The sequence below is a fragment of the Lotus japonicus genome, chromosome 4 (assembly GCF_012489685.1).
Source record: "Lotus japonicus ecotype B-129 chromosome 4, LjGifu_v1.2".
NCBI lineage: Eukaryota > Viridiplantae > Streptophyta > Magnoliopsida > Fabales > Fabaceae > Lotus > Lotus japonicus.
The window spans coordinates 43,175,383-43,191,198 of NC_080044.1; positions in this window are offsets into that span (position 1 = coordinate 43,175,383).

The window sequence follows — 15,816 nt, forward strand, 5'->3', positions numbered from 1 at the left end:
GAGGATCGTGGGGAATGTGGTGGAGAGGTGGTTTGTGCGGTTGGTTGGGATTCAGGAATAGGAGTGAGGGGATTTGAGGAGTGTTGAAGCAAGGCAGAAATAGGAAGTGCATCAAATAAATTCAAATCATCATCAGAAGCAAGTGCAGGCTTACTTGAATGTGCTGATGATCGAGTCACTCTGGCAGGAGGTTCAGTCCTTCTGACCACTGCAGCAGCTGGTTCCACCCGAGTAGGCTTCACCACGATTCTGACCTTCTTCTGCTTCTTCTTTGGAGGACCAACCTCACTATCACTATCATCACCATCATCAGGCTTTCTCTTTGTCTTCTTGACCAGAGGGACATCAGATTCTTCAGAGGATTCTTCCAGAACCATCTTCCTCTGAGCTTTCTTCTTGGGAGGAGAAGGAAACTCTGGAGCTGGCGGCAGTCTGCTGAAGAAATCATCAAGATCAATCTCGAATCCTTGAGCCCTGAGGTCTTCAACATAGCATCTGATGGCTTCAGGATTGTCTGCTTGAGTCCACAGTGGGTAGTCATTCAGAGGCATCCGTCTGCTTCTGATCTCAGAGAATGTGTCTTCACGAGCAGGAGCAATCTTCTTCTGGACCAAACCCATCTTCTTCAGAGAGTTTGCAGTGAAGACATCGCTGACAATTGTGCTCAAGTCCTCTGTGCAACCAGCATTGATCAGGTCTTGAATGAGGCCACTCTCAATGAAGAGATCAGACAGCAGTCTCCCAAGGGGATATACTTGATTGCTGACTTGATTGAGGCAGTAGTCCTAGACTTCCGGATACACTCCTTCAAGTAGGAGAACAGGAAGTAGGGAAGGCAGATCTTCCTCTTGTCTTGAATGAAAAACAGCATCGCCTTCTGGTTGAAGTTGATGTAATCTGGGGAACTGCCCTTCGGTCTCTGATTGATGCAGTTGAGCAGGATCTTGTGCCAGATCCTGAGTTTGGGGTGAAGGTCCATCACCTTGTAACTTGTCTTGCCCGGTTTGAAAGTGGTGTACAGGGCCTGGTTGGTTTTTGTCTTTTGGTGCTGGGTTTCAGCTTCGACTCAGTGAATTGGAATCGAAACCCATAAGCAGTGTCTGCACCTAGCAGATTCACGAATGACTTCTCCGTGATGATGATCTTCCTCCCAAGAATATGAGATACCACTTGAGTATCATCGCAGTCGGCGTGCTTCCAGAATTCCTTGACCAACTTCTCATACACCGGTCCTCGAAGTCGGTTGAAGTAGTTTCCCCAACCTTGAGCTTGGACTTCAGGACGAAGATCAAACCCATTTGCAGCCAGGTTGTCGAGGTCGAATCTCCATTCTGCCAGAACTTGGAGTTCCTCAGGAGCAAATACGCAGTGAACGGCACAGCCCCGTTCTGCAATTGGAACAATCTGCTCTTGAGCTGAACTTGTTCTTGTGCCGGGTTCTCAGAGCCCCTTTGACCCGTTGCCAAACCAACTACCATGTGAGGGAACTGAGGTGCATCTGCAGTAGATCTTCTGGTTTGTCTCACCATTTTGAAGAGGTTGAAGGTTTGAGGTAGAAGATGAAGTTTGAAGGATGAAGAGAGATCGAGAGAGAAATCAAGAAAGAGGCGGTTTTGAAAAGCAGAGAGTGCGAGAGTGAAAACCGGAAGTGAACGAGAACGTGTGTGTATAGTGGGTTTTATCAAATAACCGTTGTTGATTCAAAAAGCACTTTAAGATCAACGGTTGAAAATTAAAGATAGATAGTAACAGTAAAATACACAATCACACACAGGAGATAAGCATATCTACACGCAATCATAACAGACTGTCACACGGGCACAAGGAATTATGCATCAGAAATTCTGACACACGTGTTGTTGTCTCAGCTTCAGAGTCAGTACCAGTGGGCACACACACTCTGATTGAGTTACCTTCTGGACTAGACATCTTCTGATCAAGAAGTATCATAGTCAGAGGTTCTGATCCATCTTCACTCTGGACAAAAGTCCATGTTTAGATTTTTCAGAATAAAATTAAATCTATCCTCTGCTAAGGGCTTTGTAAAGATATCTGCCCATTGATGGTCAGTATCAACAAACTTCAGAAGAAGTACGCCCTTCTGTACATAATCTCTAATAAAGTGATACTTTACCTCAATGTGCTTTGCCCTTGAATGCAAGATAGGATTCTTACTCAATGAGATTGCAGCAGTGTTATCACAATAGATTGGGATATTGCTCTCAAGGATCTGATAATCCTCCAGCTGATGTTTCATCCAGAGCATCTGAGTGCTGCATATTGCTGCTGAGATATATTCTGCCTCTGCAGTTGATAGTGCAATGGTTGATTGCCTCTTGCTTGCCCATGAGACTAGATTGCTTCCCAGAAATTGACAATTTCCAGAAGTACTTTTTCTCTCTGTTCTATCTCCAGCATAATCAGCATCACAATAACCTGAAAGCTTATACTCTGATGTTTTCTTATACATCAAGCCAAGGTTAGTGGTGCCTTTCAGATACCTTAGGATCCTCTTAACAGCAGTTAAGTGGGTTTCCCTTGGATCTGATTGGAAACGAGCACATAAGTGAACACTAAATAATATGTCTGGCCTAGATGCAGTTAAGTATAGAAGTGAACCTATCATTCCACGATAGAGCTTCTGACATACTTTACCACTTTTATCTTCTTTCTCCAAAATGCATGTAGGATGCATTGGAGTCTTGGCCACTGTAGATTCCAGCATATTGAACTTCTTCAGAAGTTCTTTAGTGTACTTGCTCTGATGGATATATGTTCCTTCTGGTGTTTGATCAACTTGTATTCCCAGAAAGTACTTTAATTCTCCCATCATACTCATCTCAAATTCAGCCTGCATCATCTCAGAAAATTCTTTGCATAGAGATTGATTAGCAGAACCAAATATAATATCATCAACATAAATTTGCCCAATTAAGATATCATCTTTATAAGTCTTGCAAAAAAGAGTTGTATCTACTTTACCCCTTACAAACTCATTCTCCAGAAGGAATGAGCTAAGTCTCTCATACCATGCTCTGGGAGCTTGCTTCAGACCGTAGAGTGATTTCTTCAATTTGAACACATGGTCTGGTTTCTTTTCATCTTCAAAACCTGGGGGTTGATGAACATAGACTTCCTCTGAGATATAACCATTTAGGAAGGCACTCTTTACGTCCATCTGATGTAGAACTATGTTGTGATTTACTGAGAAGGAGATCAACAGTCTGATTGCCTCCAGTCTTGCTACCGGAGCAAATGTTTCAGTGTAGTCTATTCCTTCCTGCTGGCTGTAGCCTTGAGCAACTAGCCTTGCCTTGTTTCTGACTACATCTCCTTTCTCATTTAGCTTGTTTCTGAATACCCATTTCGTTCCAATAACATGGACATTCTCAGGCTTCTTCACTAAGCTCCAAACATCGTTCTTGGAGAATTGATTTAATTCTTCTTCCATGGCCAGAATCCAATCCTTGTCCTGAAGAGCTTCATCTATGGACTTGGGTTCAATTAAGGACACCAATCCTTTCAGACTCAGCAAGGTCTCTTCAGAGGGTCTGAAGGCAGATCTGGTTCTGAATGGTTCATCTTTGTTGCCCAGAATCAATTCCTTAGGGTGAGCTGCAGTGATTCTGCTCTTCTTCAGAGTTTGTGAGTTAGAGGGACCAGCTTCTTCCTCTGGTTCATCTTCCTCTGGCTCAACTTCCTCTGGAGCTTTGCCTTTGTCAGAAACATTAATGCTTAAATCTGCAAACTTTTCAACTAGCTTTGACTGGTAAGAGTCAAGCTTATCATCAAATCTAACATGAATAGATTCTTCAATAGTCTTAGCATCAGTATTACAAAATCTAAAACCTTTAGATCTATCAGAATAACCAAGTAATAGACACTTAGAAGACTTAGCATCAAATTTATGCAATCTATCCTTAGTATTGAGAACATAACAAACACAGCCAAAAGGATGAAAATAAGAAATGTTGGGTTTTATGTTCTTCCACAATTCATAAGGAGTCTTATTCAGAATTGGTCTCACAGAGATTCTGTTCTGAATGTAACATGCTGTATTTACTGCCTCTGCCCAAAAGTGCTTAGCCATGCCAGTTTCTTGGAGCATGGTTCTAGCCATCTCCTGAAGAGTTCTGTTCTTCCTCTCAACAACACCATTTTGTTGAGGAGTTCTGGGACAAGAGAAATCATGTGCAATTCCATAGGAATCAAACAGACTCTCAAACTTGTCATTCTCAAACTCTCCACCATGGTCACTTCTGACACGCACAATCCTACAAGCCTTCTCGTTTTGCACTTGAGCAATGAAGGTAGAGAACACAGCATGAGACTCATCCTTGCGGGTTAGAAACTTTACCCATGTCCAGCGGCTATAGTCATCAACGATAACCATCCCATATCTCTTGCCACCTATAGACTCAGTTTTCACTGGTCCAAAAAGGTCTATATGCAGAAGTTCCAACGGCCTTGAGGTTGAGACAACATTCTTTGCTTTGAAAGGGACTTTTGTGAATTTGCCTTTCTGACATGCTTCACAAAGAGCGTCTGAAGCGAACTTCAGATTGGGTAAGCCCCTGACAAGGTTTAGCTTGCTCAGCTGAGAAATCTTTCTCATACTGGCATGCCCTAACCGTCTATGCCATACCCACTGCTCTTCATTAACAGACAGAAGGCACTTCACATTCTGAGCCTCAAACTCAGATAATCTGATCTTATAAATGTTGTTCTTCCTCTTGCTGTTAAACAGAACAGAGCCATCGATCTGACTTACAGCCCGGCAGGACTTTTGATTGAATATAACATCATAACCCTTGTCAGCTAATTGACTTATAGACAATAAGTTATGTGTTAAGCCGTCTACCAATAAAACATTATCAATGCATGGACTACTATCTACACAAATAGTGTCAGTACCAATAATTTTACCCTTTTCATTTCCTCCGAAGCCAACTTCGCCTCCAGGCTTAAGTTTCAGCTCTCGGAACATACGCTTTTCTCCCGTCATGTGACGCGAGCATCCACTGTCCAGATACCATGATTGGTGTTTCAGTGGAGCTATCAAGGATATCTGCAACATAGATAATCTTGTCCTTAAGTACCCACTTTCTGGGTCCTCTTTTGTTAGTTACCCCAGAGGTTCTGATCACCTTGGGTGTCTCAGCATAATATTTTAAAGGAATGTTTGCATGATATTTAGTCATAGAGAAAGATCCCTTTTTAAGAGGGTTTTTAGCAACTTTAGCAGGTACAGGATCAGGCAATATGGTACCAGAGGGAACAAAGCATTCATACAAGGATTTAGCTTTAGACACAGAAGGCTCATTTCTAATTGGTTTAGAATAGCCAATGCCATGCATTCCATTTCTGCTTACGCCATAGATCATTGAAGCCATTAAGCTTCTATCCACGCTTTTAGCTAGGAATCTTTGAATAGACTTTTCATACTTAGATTCATTTCTACAATCAGAGGCATCACAGGAAACAATTTCTTCTAACTTAGCAATCTGGTTCTTAAGCACAGAGTTAGAATTTACCAAAGCATGATTTTCATTTTTCAAATCAGAAATAATTTTCTCATGTTCAGAAGGAGTCTTGGAGATAGCAGATAAGTTCTTTTTCAACTTTTTATGCTTAGACAATAAAGAGTTATACTTATCCATGATATCAGACAAAGCATGTTTCAGTTCAGAGGTAGAGAAAGAAGCAAATACCTCATTTTCATCGTCTGAGTTAGGATCTCCTTCTGATTCTGAGTCAGAGTCAACAGCTTCCTTTGACTCTGCTTCCTTGTCTTTGACAATTGCCATGAGTCCTTGGACTTCACCATCAGAGTCAACATCCTCTGACTCTGATTCATCAAATGTCACCATCAGACTCTTCTTCGTCTTGAAGTGCTTCTTTGGCTTTTTGTCTTTCTTCAACTTTGGACAATCACTTTTGTAGTGCCCAGATTCTTTGCACTCAAAACATGTGACTTCCTTGATTGATGACTTCTTCTGGCCTGAGGACTCATACTTTCCTTTTGCCTTTCCAGAGCCTTTGAACTTGCTCTGCCTGTGCTTCCAGATGCGGTTGAGTCTCTTGGAGATCAGAGTCAGCTCATCTTCATCAGAATCTTCTGATGCTTCTTCAGATTCTTCTTCTTCAGCTTGAAGAGCCTTTGACTTCTCAACCTTAGCCTTTTCAGATTTGGATTTCAAGGCTATGGACTTTTTCCTCAGATCTTGTATCTCTGAGCGTTTCAGCTCATGGCATTTCAAAATGCTGATGAGTTCTTCTAAACTCATATTCTCAACGTCTCTCGTGAGCTCTATTGAAGTCACCAAAGGCATCCAACTTTCAGGAAGACACCTGATGACCCTTATGACATGATCTTTTGTTGTGTAGCTCTTGTTGAGAGGTCGTATGCCAGCAACAAGCAATTGAAATCTGGAGAACATTTCTTCAATGGACTCATTTGGCTCCATGATGAAGGATTCATACTTTTGGATCAAAGACAATGCCTTTGATTCTTTGACTTTCTTGTTTCCTTCATGAGACATCTTCAGAGATTCAAAAATGCCTTTAGCAAACTCACGATCTGTAATCTTCTGGTACTCCTCATAGGAAATAGCACTTAGAAGAATTGCTCTTGCTTTGTGATGTTGTGAGTACAGCTTCTTTTGATCTGCAGTCATCTCTGACCTTGGGATCTTCTTGCCATCTGCATCAACTGGACGCTCATAGCCATCCACAATAATATCCCAGAGATCTGCATCGAAACCCAGAAAGAAACTTTCCAGTCTATCTTTCCAATATTCGAACCTTTGACCATCGAACATAGGAGGCTTTGCGTTGTAACCATCTCTTTGAGTTTCACTGGTGGTGGCAGCCATTGTTTTTCACACCGGCCCGGATCACTGAACACTGTTAGGTGTGGTAATCAGAACTTGCGCTCTGATACCAATTGAAGGTATGAAAAACGGTAGAAAGGGGGGGGGGGGTTTGAATAACGTTTTCAGAACAAAACTTCCACCTTAAAGATTTTGACAAATCTTTCGAGAACTTAAGTGCTAAAGATAAGAGATAGAAAAGCACACAAGGATTTTATCCTGGTTCACTTGATAAATCACTCAAGCTACTCCAGTCCACCCGTTAAGGTGATTTCTTCCTTCTTAGAATGAAGGCAATCCACTAATCAGGTAAGAGTTACAACTGCACTTGAAACCTACAAGTGACTAACAATTACACTGACTTAGCTCACACTAAGATTCACTCTCTTAGTCTTCTCTAGGATCCGATCAACCTTGATCTCCTAAAGGAACTAAACAAACTGTTTATCAAAGAATTGTTTACAAGAGATTTGCTTCTAAAAAGCTAATAGTAAACACAATGAATTTCAGATAAAAGAAAGCTTAGAATATTTTTAATATGTCTTGCGCGTATATGTGTTTTTTTCTGTAGCCGCTTCTTTCAATCTTCAGCCTCTATATATACTCCAAGGATTAGGGTTGAGCGTTGCATGGGAAATGCTACCGTTGGAGGGCAGTTCTGGAAAATCCAGCTTCTGCTGTGGCTGAGAACGTTAGGTAGGTCGTCAGGAAGGTACACTTGCTTTTGTACTTGGATAGCGACTTGACCTTTTAACCTAGGAGACTTCTGATCAGGGGAATACTTCATATTGGAACTTGTGAAGCCGGTTGATCAGAGTCAGAGGGAAAGCACAGATCCTCTGACCATTGTATCTTCTGATTCTGAACTCAGAGGGAAGAACATGGCCTTCAGAGTTTCTTGCTTCTGGACTTCAGAGTTTCCACTATTCAGCTTCTGGATCTTCAGAGTCTTCTACACCATCAGAACATCTGAACCTTCAGTGTTTCTTGGTTATCAGAACTTCTGGATCTTCAGAGCTTCTAGCGACTGAGTCCACATCAGAGTTTGTATAGCTTCAGAACTTCTGAAGCTTTTCCACTGTTCATACTGAACATGGTGAATGCGAAAGCGTTGCTTGGGTTACCCTTTATACACAGTGCTTCTGATTTGTGTGAGATTGAGTTGAGGTCAGAGCCTGTAAATAGCACACTCAGAAAAACACGTTAGAGTACCACAATTGTTCATATCAAAAGGTTAACCTGTAATCATCAAAACATAGAGTTGTACTACTACATCAAAACTTGATCTTACAAGGTGTGGTAATCAGAACTTGCGCTCTGATACCAATTGAAGGTATGAAAAACGGTAGAAAGGGGGGGTTTGAATAACGTTTTCAGTATAAAACTTCCACCTTAAAGATTTTGACAAATCTTTCGAGAACTTAAGTGCTAAAGATAAGAGATAGAAAAGCACACAAGGATTTTATCCTGGTTCACTTGATAAATCACTCAAGCTACTCCAGTCCACCCGTTAAGGTGATTTCTTCCTTCTTAGAATGAAGGCAATCCACTAATCAGGTAAGAGTTACAACTGCACTTGAAACCTACAAGTGACTAACAATTACACTGACTTAGCTCACACTAAGATTCACTCTCTTAGTCTTCTCTAGGATCCGATCAACCTTGATCTCCTAAAGGAACTAAACAAACTGTTTATCAAAGAATTGTTTACAAGAGATTTGCTTCTAAAAAGCTAATAGTAAACTCAGTGAATTTCAGATGAAAGAGAGCTTAGAAGAATTTAAGTTTGTCTTGCGCGTATGTGAATGCTTCTAGCCGCTTCTTTCAGTCTTCAGCCTCTTTATATACTCCAAGGATTAGGGTTGAGCGTTGCATGGGAAATGCTACCGTTGGAGGGCTGTTCTGGAAAATCCAGCTTCTGCTGTGTCTGAGACTGTTAGGTAGGTCGTCAGGAAGGTACAGTTGCTTTTGTACTTGGATAGCGACTTGACCTTTAAACCTAGGAGACTTCTGATCAGGGGAATGCTTCATATTGGAACTTGTGAAGCCGGTTGATCAGAGTCAGAGGGAAAGCCCAGATCCTCTGACCATTGTTTCTTCTGATTCTGAACTCAGAGGGAAGAACATGGTCTTCAGAGTATCTTGCTTCTGGACATCAGAGTTTCCACTATTCAGCTTCTGGATCTTCAGAGTCTTCTACACCATCAGAATATCTGAGCCTTCAGTGTTTCTTGGTTATCAGACTTTCTGGATCTTCAGAGCTTCTAGTGACTGAGTCCACATCAGAGTTTGTATAACTTCAGAACTTCTGAAGCTTTTCCACTGTTCATACTGAACATGGTGAATGCGAAAGCGTTGCTTGGGTCACACTTTATACACAGTGCTTCTGATTTGTGTGAGATTGAGTTGAGGTCAGAGCCTGTAAATAGCACACTCAGAAAAACACGTTAGAGTACCACAATTGTTCATATCAAAAGGTTAACTTGTAATCATCAAAACACAGAGTTGTACTACTAGATCAAAACTTGATCTTACACATCTCTTTCTTCAGACACAAGACAGCCCCTAAAGTTGAATCACTAGCATCACACATGATCTCAAATGGTAAAGACCAATCTGGGGCAACAATAACAGGGGCTGTCACCAAACTCTCTTTAATGGATTCAAATGCTTTCAAACAATTCTCATCAAAAGTAAAAGTTGCTTCCTTTTCAAGCAAATTAGTCATAGGCTTTGCTAATTTGGAAAAGTCTTTGATGAACCGCCTATATAACCCAGCATGCCCAAGGAAAGTTCTAATACCCTTGATGTTAGTCGGGGGAGGGAGCTTTTCAATGACTTCAATATCAGCTATATCCACCTCAATCCCCTTCTCAGACACCTTGTACCTAAGCACTATGCCATCCCTAACCATGAAGTGGCACTTTTCCCAATTCAAGACCAAGTTGGTCTCTTGACATATTTTCAAAACCAAAGCTAAATTCTCTAGACAAGCATCAAAATTTGGACCAAAAAAAGAGAAGTCGTCCATAAAAATCTGAATGCAAGTCTCTATCAAATCAGAGAAGATAGCAAACATACACCTTTGGAAAGTGGTTGGGGCATTGCAAAGCCCAAATGGCATCTTTTTATAATCAAACATGTCGTAAGGGCAAGTGAATACCGTCTTCTCTTGGTCTTCCAGTGCAACACAAATTTGGTTGTACCCGGAGTAACCATCAAGAAAACAATAATATTGATGCCTAACCAACTTATCTAGCATTTGATCTATGAAAGGCAACGTAAAATGGTCTTTCCTAGTTACCGAATTTAGCCTTCGGTAGTCAATACAAACCCTCCACTTCGTCACTTGACGAGTAGGAATCAATTCATTGTTCTCATTGGCAACCACAGTGATGCCTCCCTTTTTGGGAACCACTTGAACGGGACTTACCCATTCACTATCTGAGATTGGATAAATAACACCTGCATCAAGCAATTTAATTATATCTTTTCTCACCACATCCTTCATGAAAGGGTTAAGTCTCCTTTGGGGTTGGACTATAGGTTTGTAATTTTCTTCCAGCCAAATTTTACGCATGCATATCGCAGGACTTATGCCTTTGATATCATCAATAGTCCAACCCAAAGCTGACTTATGATCTCTCAAAACTCTTAGGAGTTTCTCCTCTTCCAAGGGAGTGAGAGCACTACTCAAAATAACAGGTTTATTCTCCCCTTCCTTAAGAAAAGCATACTTGAGAGAGGAAGGGAGCGGTTTGAGCTCACTCTTCTCCATAATCGGACTTCTTTCCAAATCCTTTTTGTGGAGAGGGATGAGACAGATTCTAAATGAGAGAGAGTATCATTCACCTCATGGTACAAAGAATTCAATTCACTTTCAAGATTTTAGTCCTCTGTTTCCAGCCCCTCCATGATTGTTGTTTCCAAGGGGTCCTTAATAGATATCCTAACAAACTCTTCACACACTAGCTCATCCACCACTTCACATCAAAAACCTTCCTCATCCGCTCGATGTTTCAAAGAGTCAAAAATATTGAAAAGGACCTCATCATCACCTACTTTCAAAGTTAGAGTTCCCTTAGCCACTTTAATCTCCGCTTCACCAGTGGCTAAGAAGGGTCTCCCCAGTATGAGAGGAACTTTGGAGTCCTCTTCCATGTCCAAGATAACAAAATCCACTGGGAAGACAAGCTTATCCACCTTCACAACAACATCTTCAATGATCCCATAAGGAGTCTTTAGGGATCTATCCGTCATTTGCAAAGAAATCATAGTTGGTGTAACCTCTCCTTAGTTCAACCTCTTAAACTTACTAAGCGACATCAAATTGATACTCGCTCCTAGATCACACAAAGCTTCAACCACAGTTATCCCCAAAATCTCCACTGGGATAGTAGAACTCCTAGGATCTCTTCTTTTCCTAGGCATCTTTCTTTGCAAAATGGCACTACACTCTTCGGTCATCATGATAGTTTCATCAACCTCACTCACCTTTCTTCTCTTACCGAGGATATCTTTCACGAACTTAGCATAGATTGGCATTTTCTCCAAGGCTTCAGAAAAAGGGATATTGATGTGCAGTTTCTTAAAAACCTCCTAGAACTTAGAAAACTGTTTATCCAAATTTTTCTTCACCAAAGCCTTGGGAAATGGAATCTTGCAGAGTTCAGGAAGATGAGTGTTTACAAATCTAGTTCTTACGGGCTCACTCGCTCTTTTCTCCGTGACTCCCTCATCATTCTCTTCCTCAACTTCCTCATTTTTCTCTCCCTCAACTTGTTTTTCTGTCTCTTGTAAAACTCTCCCACTCCTAGTGGTAACAACAACAGTATTTTCTTGCTCAAACAAAGTTAAAGTTGAAGGTATGAAAAACGATAGAAATGGGGGTTGGAATAGCGTTTTAAAACTAAAACTCGATCCACTTGAGATTTAAGCAAATCTCTTCAGCCACCAAAGATAAAAGTGCTAAGATAAGAGTTAAGAAAAGAACACAATGATTTTATCCTGGTTCACTTGATAAATCCCTCAAGCTTATCCAGTCCACCCGTTAAGGTGATTTCTTCCTTCTTAGAATGAAGGAAATCCACTAATCAGAGTTTGTTACAACTGCACTTGCTACCTGCAAAGTGACTAACAATACACTGACTTAGCTATCACTAAGATTCACTCTCTTAGTCTTCTCAAGGATCCGACCAACCTTGGTCTCCTAAAGGAAAATCAAACAACTGTTTGAAAGTTTGGGTTTACAAGGAAATGCTTCTTAAAAAGCTAATAGTAAACACATTTAGTACAATGTGAAGAAAGATTGCTTTTAGAGGATATTTGATTTTCGCGTGAGCTTCTACAAAGTTTCTTCCAACGACATCTTTCATCTTCAGCCTATTTATATACTCCAAGGAATTAGGTTTGGAAGTTTGCATGGAATGCTACCGTTGGAGGGCAGATCTGGATTTTCCAGGTTCTGCTGTGGCTGAATAAGTTAGGTAAGGTCGTCAGGAATGGTACAATTGCTTTTGTACTTTGGATAGTGACATGACCTTTATCCTAGTTGACTTCTGATCAGAGTGATGCTTCATATTGGAACTTTTGAAGCTTGATGATCAGAGTCAGAAGGAAGCTTGGATCCTCTGACCTTTGTACCTTCTGCTTCTGGACTCAGAGGAGAAGTACTTGGTCTTCAGAGCCAGCTTACTCTTGGACTTCAGAATCTTAACTACTCAGCTTCTGGACCTTGAGAGCTTCTGATCCTTCAGAGCTTCTAGTGAGTTGAATCCATATCAGAGCTTTATGATCTTCAGATCTTCTGAAGCTTGATCTACTGTTCAGATAGAACATAGTACGTGCGAAAGCGTTGCAGAGGTTACTCTTTGAGCATTGTGCTTCTGAATTATGTGAAATAAGACCAGAGTCATGGCCTGTCAATATAACACTCAGAAAACAACGTTTGAGTACCATAATTGTTCATACATAATAGTTAACATGTAATCATCAAAACATAGAGTTGTACTACTAGATCAAAACTTGATCTTACAAAAGTTTCAGCAGAGAACTTACCTTGGGGTTTCTCGGTCATTTGCTTGGCCAGCTGGCCCACTTGACTCTCCAAGTTCTTTATGGCTACCTCTTGGCTCTTATAATTGCTCTCTGAGTGATTAATGAAACTTTCCAGCAGCTCCTCCAAACTCCTCTTTCCAACGATCTTTCCCAAAACTTGTGTCTTGACAAAAGGTCCATGTTCTGAGGATGGAGCTTTGCCTCCTTGATCTAGTGTTTTGACCTCGCTGCCCCCAACACGGAAAGCACACGCATCATTAGCATGAGGTCCACCACAAAACTTACATTCCAAACAAGTCATTCTCGCCCCAATTGACTTGGCCTCCTTCATAAGCTTTTGAATCTCTACTACTTGCTCGAAGAGTTTCTTGTTGGAGGCCATGAGCTTATCATAAGCCTCAACTTCAAAAACACTCCTTCGAGTTTGGCGTTCATTTTCATAGTTCATGGCTCTCAATGCCATCTTTTCTATCAAGTCATACCCCGCTTGTGGGGGAAGAGCATCAAACTCCCCATTAGAAGCGGCATCCAAGCCAAACCTCGATGAGTATTGTAGACCATCATAAAACTTTGCAACAACTTCAGCTTGGGTGAGATTGTATTGAGGACACTTCCTCAAGAGCTTCTTGAAATGCTCCCAAGCTTCATGAAGATTCTCATCTGAAGATTGCACAAAGGTCATGATGTCATTCTTCAATTTCCTCAAAAGGGCTCTTGGGAAGAACCTCGTTGTGAATTTTTCTGCAAGGTCTTCCCAAGTGGTTAAGCTCCCTTGAGGTTGTGAATTTAGCCAGTCCTCAGCTGCATCCTTCAAAGAGAATGGGAACATGCTCAACCGAATTGCTTCCGATGAGACATTTCTCACTCGATAAGTGTTGCAATTACGGATGAACCTTTCCATATGAGCATTAGGATCTTCCAAGGAACCTCCACCATATTGGCTTTGGCTCACCAAGTTGATGAATGTCGGTCTCAACTCAAAGCTCCCCACTCCTTCAGAAAAAACAATGCTCCCGGGATAGTCATAACTCATGGAGCATGAAGTGAGTTCCCGAAGAGATCGGTTGGCATTCTCAACTTCTTATTCACGCAATCAGAGGGTGATACCCTCTTGGATTCTTGCCTCAATATAGGCTTGCATCTCTTCCTCCGTCATATTGCCGCCCATGGTGTTGTCTCCCGTGAGACTAACCTTAAAATGATACTAAAACAGAAAAAGATTAGTAGCACCATTTCTAGACAAGTTCAAAACAAAAGTAATACCACAAACTAACAACTTAAACCAAAAACCACAAACAATCCCCAACAACGGCGCTAAAAACTTGTTGGTCAATATGCAAGTGTACAGATATCTCCGGGTTTTAATATCGAATCCACAGGGATTGTGAGAGTAGTGAGTTTAAGCGCAAAGTTTGTAGTCGCGAAAGCAATTAAAGATTCAATTGTTTGGTTCGGTTATTGTGACAAATTATCGAGAACGTAATTGTTAAGGTGATGAAAATATCAATTGATAAAGATGCCTTGGGTTATCGATCCTCTAATCCACTATATCCACCCTATCCTATGCAAATGAGACCTTGATTCATTCCTTGTTGTTCTAGCCTAGTTAACTACTTGTTGATGCCTCATACAAGAAATTCCCTCAAACTGAAAGTTAGGCCCAATTCCTTGTGTACCTAATCATGCATTTGAGGCTCTAAGTTCTTTATGTTCAGGCCAACAAAACCCCACCCTTCCTCTATTCCTAGTAGCAAGCATAGAAGGGTCAATCAATTCATGTCCCCAAACTAAAACAATCTTCCGAGATGAATATAGTCCAGTCTATAGCAAGATGTACATTCAAGCTAAGCATGCAAATGGAATTGAAATTCAAGGTAGAATCAAGAGCAAATGCATAGAGGTAGGAATTATAACTAGAGTTTCATAGAATCACTTAAACCCAAAGCAAGAAGTAAACTAGCCACTCATGACTAGGAAATCCATACAATGAAATGTAAAGAAACCTGAGAAATTACAAGGTGGGAGCTTCCCACAAGCCCTGATAGCAATTCTGCAAGTGCACAGATTGCCCGAAGTAATATAAAGATATCGAACCACAGAGATATTTGTTTATCAAATTGTTCAAGGACTTTAGTGTTCAGAATTGTAAAAGGAAAAAGAAATATATATTTGAAGTTTGATTGTGTAAAAAACACTTGTGAGTAAAAGCTAGAATTATAATTCAGAGAAGAAGTACCCTGGGCAAAGCTCCACTTAGTCCAATTATGTTTCTCAAATCAAGTTCTTATATGAAGTTTAGAATCCTTATCCATGATGTTATAGCCTCTACTTCTACTTGTTAATACCTTAATCAAGTAAATCATTCAATTTCATTCGCCAAACCTAATGCCTTAGTGCCTAGTCAATTCAATTGAAGAATGAAGTTTATAAGTTCAGGCCAACACAATAAGTTTCTACCCTTATACCTAAGTGATAGCAAACACATCAATCTAAACCCAAGTCCCTTAATCCTCACCAACTACCGTTGTGCAAGAAGAAAGCAAAACACTTGTGTGCACTCAAGAAAATACTGATTCAGGGAAAAAATACATGGAAAAGAAACTTTATTCATATAAGAAACTCAGAAATTCAAACCATAACCAGAACTAAGGTTCACTTTACCCAAAGCACAAAGAGAAATTAGCCAAGCATGGCTAGAGAATTCATAATGCAAATTACAAGAACAAAAACCTGAAACAAGAGTGCCAATAAGCCTCCCACAAGCTCCAAGAAACTAGACCTCTAAGTTTTGTTCAAAAAGTTACCAGATACGCAATGAAATGACAAAAAAACTAATTTATAGACTTCTCAGCAGTCCGCCACGCATGTGTGTGGCTTCCTCCACGCA